Source organism: Notothenia rossii (genome assembly GCF_949606895.1).
Source record: "Notothenia rossii genome assembly, chromosome: 1".
Taxonomy (NCBI): Eukaryota; Metazoa; Chordata; class Actinopteri; order Perciformes; family Nototheniidae; genus Notothenia; species Notothenia rossii.
Genome location: NC_136912.1, coordinates 95,644,857 through 95,651,606, shown reverse-complemented (window position 1 = coordinate 95,651,606; position 6,750 = coordinate 95,644,857). Strand labels below are relative to the sequence as shown.

The window sequence follows — 6,750 nt, the reverse complement described above, 5'->3', positions numbered from 1 at the left end:
GCAACCTAACCTGCTCCGGGGCAGGTTAGCCGCTCAGCATCAGTTACCATGGAGATCTAGCCCGCTAAAAAGAGAACCAGCGTCGTAGGACCGGAAACCCAGAGTTAACCTGAAGTTAGCCGCTAAGAGAACATCCTGCTTCGTAGTATACCCCCCTGCTGACGGAGACGAGCCGCTCCAACAGGTAACATCTCACCTGAATATTATAATCATAATATTATAAACCATAATAATACAGATATTAAACCTACTAATAACAGCTGCTGTGTCTCAGGTGAGTCTGTGTGATCTCAGCCGGATCAGCTACAGTCTCTGTTGGACAAACTGAAGACAGCCGGCACAGGTGAGTCAACATTCACCTGTGAGTTAGATGAGGGTGATGATGATGATGATGAGGAGGAGGAGGAGGAGGAGGAGGAGGAGGAGGAGGAGGAGGAGGAGGAGGAGGAGGAGGAGGAGAATGATGATGATGAGGAGGAGGAGGATGATGTTGTTGTTGTAGGACTGCAGTGCGACATTGAGGACGGTTTTCTGTCTCATCCGGTCGTTCAGGAGGAACTGGACGACCCAAAGAACGGAGACTCCGCCAACAAATACCTGAAGCAGCAGGTAAACACAAACACCTGAAGCAGCAGGTAAACACAAACACCTGAAGCAGCAGGTAAACACAAACACCTGAAGCAGCAGGTAAACACAAACACCTGAAGCAGCAGGTAAACACAAACACCTGAAGCAGCAGGTAAACACCAACACCTGAAGCAGCAGGTAAACACAAACACCTGAAGCAGCAGGTAAACACAAACACCTGAAGCAGCAGGTAAACAAACACTGAGCTCACCAGAGGCCAGAGGCCTGTACTACGAAGCTGGTTCAACCTAACCAGGATATGTTTGAGTTAGCCGGTTGGCCTAATCCAAAACATACGCGCTCTCGCTAAACGGTCCTACGACGCGGGTTATCAAGTGGATCGCTCAAGCCAGCCGTGTCCTATCTAGTTAGGAGCGCGTTCACATGAAAGGGGTGGTATCTGGAGCATTCGACCAATCACAAACATGGAGAAGCGTACTGACAGCGCAGCGTCATACTTCCTGAATGAAAAGTAAACTTTTTATTTGACAAATATGAAGAAGTTAAACTTTAAACATCCATGACTCAAACACTTGATCCAGGATCAAAGCCACATAGCTGCACCTGCAAGGTGAATACAGCTGGTAACTGTATACTGTATACAAAAACTATACAAAAACGCCTTTATGCTTTGGAGCTTGTTTATCCATCTGTAAGTAACTGCCAGCTAGGTCTCTCAGTCACTCACTCCTGATCGTTCTCTGCGCAGTGACAGCTGCTACGGGCCTGATGTGTGAAATTGAAACTGATAGATAGAACAAAGGTAGCCTATCAAAACAGCCCAGCCCACACCCCACTGGGTTGGGCCGGAACACTTACAAATGTGGGCCGGTAGGATTTAGGCAAAAACAAATTCCAATGGCCTGCCTGTGGGAAAATGTAATCATATGACTGACTCCGGAAAAGCTGCAGATAGAGCCATAAGAAATGAATCAACTGATTATTTAATGTTTAATGTTGTTTTTATAGGCAATCATTGAAGCTTTGTTAGTTCCAGGTTTAATATGTGCAATAAGTTCATTTCAATAAGTTCTGCAATAAACATTGAACCAGTCCGGCCCTCGACTACTACCCATTTTTTATTTTGGCCCACTGTGTATTTGAGTTTGACCCCCCTGCATTCAATCAAGTTGTGAGTTTTTAATAAGTAAATGTCATTGCACTTAATAGGTTCTTGCCAAAGCCAAACCATTGAAGGGAGAGCTGTCGAACTGGAGTCTTAGCAATGTTTTGCAGTTTCTCCCTTCATCTTCTCTTCCTATTTGTTGGTCTCCTCCTACTTGAAAGACTACGGGGAGATAGGGACCAGTATTAATTCTCTCAGCTCCAGGTATAGTGAAGTCCTTCGTCGGTGATTCCCCTCTGCACTTAATTTGTGAATTAGCCCTCCCTCAGCTTTGGAGGGAGTGACTAAGCGTTAGTGACAGAGGTTACTTTCAAATAACCTGAAAAACCAGGTAACACAGATATGTTTACAAAATAAAAGACTCTACAAACGAAATCATTAAAACATACAAATGAATAAAGTATCTCAGTTATCTTTCAGCATGCAGCAATAATCCTGTTTTTAATCTGATGTATTGGTCTACTGAATGAATCAGCCCTTAGTTGGAAAGTCGGTCTTTTATTCATCACTGAAATGACCCTTTTTTAAAGCTTGATATTTATCCTATATTTATTATGAATGATATTTGTTTGTAGTAACTATAATAATTGCTTGACACTGTTACTATTATGTAAACCTAACTGAACTTGAGTCACATTGTTTTCTCTTGTAAACTGTGTTCGTTATTCTCCCGTCCAGGAGAGAAGCTTTAAAAGGAGACTAAATGGAGTCTCTGTGAAAGTTCAATTGGGTACTTTAATTAAAAAAGGCGCGGGTTGGTCACAAGCATGATATTGTTCAGTCAGACAAACAGCTGTGATCCGCTCCTCGTTAGGGAAGAGAAGAGACTCATCACTGTACATTGTATACCAAGGCAGGTTTACCATCACTCACTGTACGGAGGCTCAGTCACTGGTACACTTTTATCTATAAAGCTATGTTGGGCAAACTCCCGTATTATATCTGTTCATTCATGACACCGGATATAGTCACGTTAGATGTGCCAAGAGTAAGGGCTGTCTTAGGGAAGACAGCTTTTATGTGCGCAGCTCCACTTGCTTGGAACAGTCTACAGGCAAAATTGAAATTGAGCATTTTTATTTCTCTGAATGTATTTAAGGCACGTCTAAATGAAATGCTTTCTGACACTCTGGGTATTTGTAAATGTTGAATATGTAAATATGATATCCTCTGTTGTTTGTATGTTGTTTTTATGTTTCATGTGGAACTAAAGGATGCAGGTCTCCCTTGTAAATGAGATTGATGATCTCAAGGGACCAATCTGTCTAAATAAAGGTTTGAAATTGAAATTGAAATTGAAGACTGGATCTCTCCTCCGGTGCTGTTATATCTCCTCTGCTGGCTCCTCCCCGCCTGCCGGCTCGCCTCGTCTCCAATGTCCGTTGTTGTATTTAAACAGAGGATAGGTTCTTTTCACATTCAATATATGCTTAACACGCCTTTTCTCCTCATATTCTCTTTCATCACTTTTCATTTAACACATTCTAAACACTGTAATCAATACTCTAAAAAATACTTCTCGGCTCGTTTGGTTTCCGGTCATTCCGGATGTTGTCACATGCTACTCTCGTCTGTAAACAATAATGTAATCAAATAAACTGTACCTTCATTTAATATTCAGCATGGTAGTATCTCGACATCTATAGTTGTAGTGTTAAATCAGTAGGTTTCGGTTTGCACCACTCCATATCATTTCGCTACTAAATTCACCTCTTTAGTAAATCGTATATTAGCCACATGCTAAATGCTAACCGTAGATTAAGGATTTTCAGAATAAAAGCTTAACTGCTTGTGCACAAGAATTTCTGGTTTTTCAGTATAAAAGAGCATTAAAACTGACGGCATGTTTAAACTACATTTCCCCATTAAAACATTGGTTTTAATTTCTAACACTCTGTGAGAAACAAATCAGTAATACATAAGAAACACAAGGGGAATTATTTTGGGTTGCACTAATTTAATAAATGCATAAAAGCAAAACATATTTACCAAACAGTGTCAAACTAATATTTTGTGAACATAACGATGCATACGAGTTTGATATTTCTTGGTTTTAGAACTGCTTTAGGTTTCAGGAAACTGAAGAGTGGGAAAAACGTGAGACTGTCCAAGACCAAAACTAGATCAGTGTCATCAAGGTGGTCTAACAGGTTTCTTATCCTTGTAACGCTATTCCTCTCTTTATCAACACATCTGCTCATACTCTTCTGCATCATGGTGCCCCGTGCTGAGGCCCTTATGTTATACTCGCTTATAGAAGGTTCAAGGTTTAAGGCTCAAGGTCCTTTATTGTCAAACTAACAGAGCTACAGAGTGATTATGTCGTTGAGAATCTTAGGTCACAGGAAAACAGTAAGGATCTGTTGTTGCTGTGAAATAGTCAAAAAGAACAATATTGCAATACGGTCCTTAAGTACTTTTTGGCGGGTATTTTCTTTTTTCTAATCCTACCTTCATTTATTTATAATATTTCTGGCTGTGGTGCAGTTTCACTTTAATCCACTAGGTGGCAGTGCTGCTAGCTTATCACTTAAATTGCATTAAAGCATTTCTTAATGTAAGCACATACTTGTATTTAATAAAATGATAATATATAATAATAATAATAATATTTTCAGTTCTGCAATGAAACGTTCAAACTACTATTTAAGTAGTATCAACATTTTCCTTTTAACCCTTGTGTTGTGTTCGAAAGCTGTTATCGTTCATGGTGTTCGCGGGTCAGTGTTGACCCATGATTTATCTCAGTCATGAAACACAAAAAAATAATGACTATCATCCAATATTTTTTTAACTACATCATAACTAACTTATAATGCATTCATAAACGTACAATCCTGTTGTAATGTAATGTTATGGCCCAAAACACATCACACCACACATTGCACACGTGGATGTGTGAGTTCAGGTTCAAGTGTTAGTGTACATATTCTTTGAGAAAGGTGGAGTTCCCGTGGGGGGGTGGGGGGGCGGGGTCTAAAGTCAAAGATGAATCTTGATTGGGCCAAATTTGACATCGAGTCACCCACAACAATTCTGCTGGGTCTCCCCCGACCCCAACACCAAATGATACCATTTTTTTTGAAGAGACCTTCAGACTTGGCTAAAATGGTCAGAATCAGTTATAGTGTTTATATAGCTGTTGTGGAGGATATCATGAAGCCTCGTTCCGATACAAAAAACTAGAGCGTAGTTATTATATAATTTTAACTTGAAATGGGTCACGGGAGACCCGAGCACAACATAACGGTTCAATTGTAAAACATATATACTTCGGTGTCAAATGTTAGGATTTAATGTTAAAATTGCATAGAAAGAAATCTAACTTTGTTTTTGCACAGAAATCTTCGAAAGTTGAATTAAATACCTTTATATTTAAACTCTGGTGTTATTCAGTAATATTAACCCTTTATCAGATCCTACTGATCGTTAACAGTTAGAGTAGATGTTAGATGGTAGAACAATAAAGCCGGGTCTCTGGCGGTCACAACATGTTTCTGCCCTTTAAAATAATCCATCACTCTGTGGCTTGTTTTGAAAAACCATAAAATCAATTTTGCGACCCGCACAGAGAGAGACAGTAACCTTCATGTGAGTGTGTGTGTGTGTGTGTGTGTGTGTGTGTGTGTGTGTGTGTGTGTGTGTGTGTGTGTGTGTGTGTGTGTGTGTGTGTGTGTGTGTGTGTGTGTGTGTGTGTGTGTGTGTGTGTGTGTGTGTGTGTGTGTGTGTGTGTGTGTGTGTGTGTGTGTGTGTGTTCTGCAGGGTTACTGACAGAGGTTAGTGTAAGGAGGTCTGATCCTGCAGCTGTTCCCCACTCTCTCTGTTGTTCCAGTAATTAGCCAGGTCCCTTTTTGAATAAAGACTGATAATGAGCTGCTCTTGTTAGCTCAGCCGGCTCAGGGTATGTTTGTTTGTTCTCAGACCAGTCTGTGCTCCTGTCATGTGAAATAAAATATACATTTAATGCATTTCTTTGTGTCATTGTCTTAGAAATCCTGTTAGGGACTGATGTTTGAAATACTGTAAAAATAAACCTATCTCATGTTCCCTTTTTTATATTTGGATTCTTTATTATTAATAATAAATCCTGAGGATTTTTGTACGTGTATATTTCACATTTAGTTTTACATATCTGAGCCTTTTAAGGTATCAGTACACCCTCATACTTTATATTTTTAAAGCACTAAATGCACTAGAAATCAGATACTTTGATTTAGAAAATAAACTTTTAAACAAAAGTAAAAAAACAAACAAGCAGAAACCTATGAACACATGAAACCGTTTTACAGCTGAGTCGATGCAATCAATCACTTTTGGGAAATCGAGGTCAGGTTTTTGTTGTTTTTATTCTGGGAGGGATTTGCATCCTTCAAAAATAAACAGACAGATTTATTGATGTACTCAATATGTTCACGGCCAGTCAGCAGCTGCTGCTGTCGCTGACTCTTATTGCAGAAAACCTAAAGTAGTTTTGATGTCGATGTGTCCTCGTGTTCACACATTGCATATTCACTATATTATGATATACATATTATATATTTAAGTAAATAGTGCACGTTTATGGTTCTTATTCTATAAAAACAATTAAATAGCATTTTAATTTAGCCTTTATTTTTGTATATCTATTTTATAAATGTTTTATTGCAAGGCAAGTGTATTTATAAAGCACATTTCAACACAAGGTGATTCAAAGTGCTTTACAAACCTGAAAGACATTAAGAAACATATTAATTTATGACATGACATTTAAAAACACTCATTTAAAACAAATGAACATGAATGAACATGAACACATCTGAAGTTTTGAGCTCTGACTCAATCATTGTTCACTTTTTAGCAGAAATAGTTTTCTATGACTTCACTTTCTTTCTACTTTATTTTTTACCTTATCCGTCAAACCCAAGGCCCGGGGGCCAAATCAGGCCCGTGGTGGATTTAATTTCGGCCCGCAGGATAATTTCTAATTCCTATTAGATCTGGCCCTCCGGTATATTGCA

At 39.2% G+C, this 6,750-nt stretch overlaps 1 long non-coding RNA gene across 1 annotated transcript; it reads left to right on the top strand.

The window, feature by feature from the left end:
• Window positions 1–91: 91 nt before the first annotated feature.
• On the top strand, window positions 92–3,319 carry LOC307042901. Its single transcript, XR_013809249.1, has 3 exons — window positions 92–184; window positions 275–343; window positions 503–3,319. It is a non-coding gene; the product is annotated as an uncharacterized lncRNA (long non-coding RNA).
• The last annotated feature ends 3,431 nt before the right edge of the window (window positions 3,320–6,750 follow it).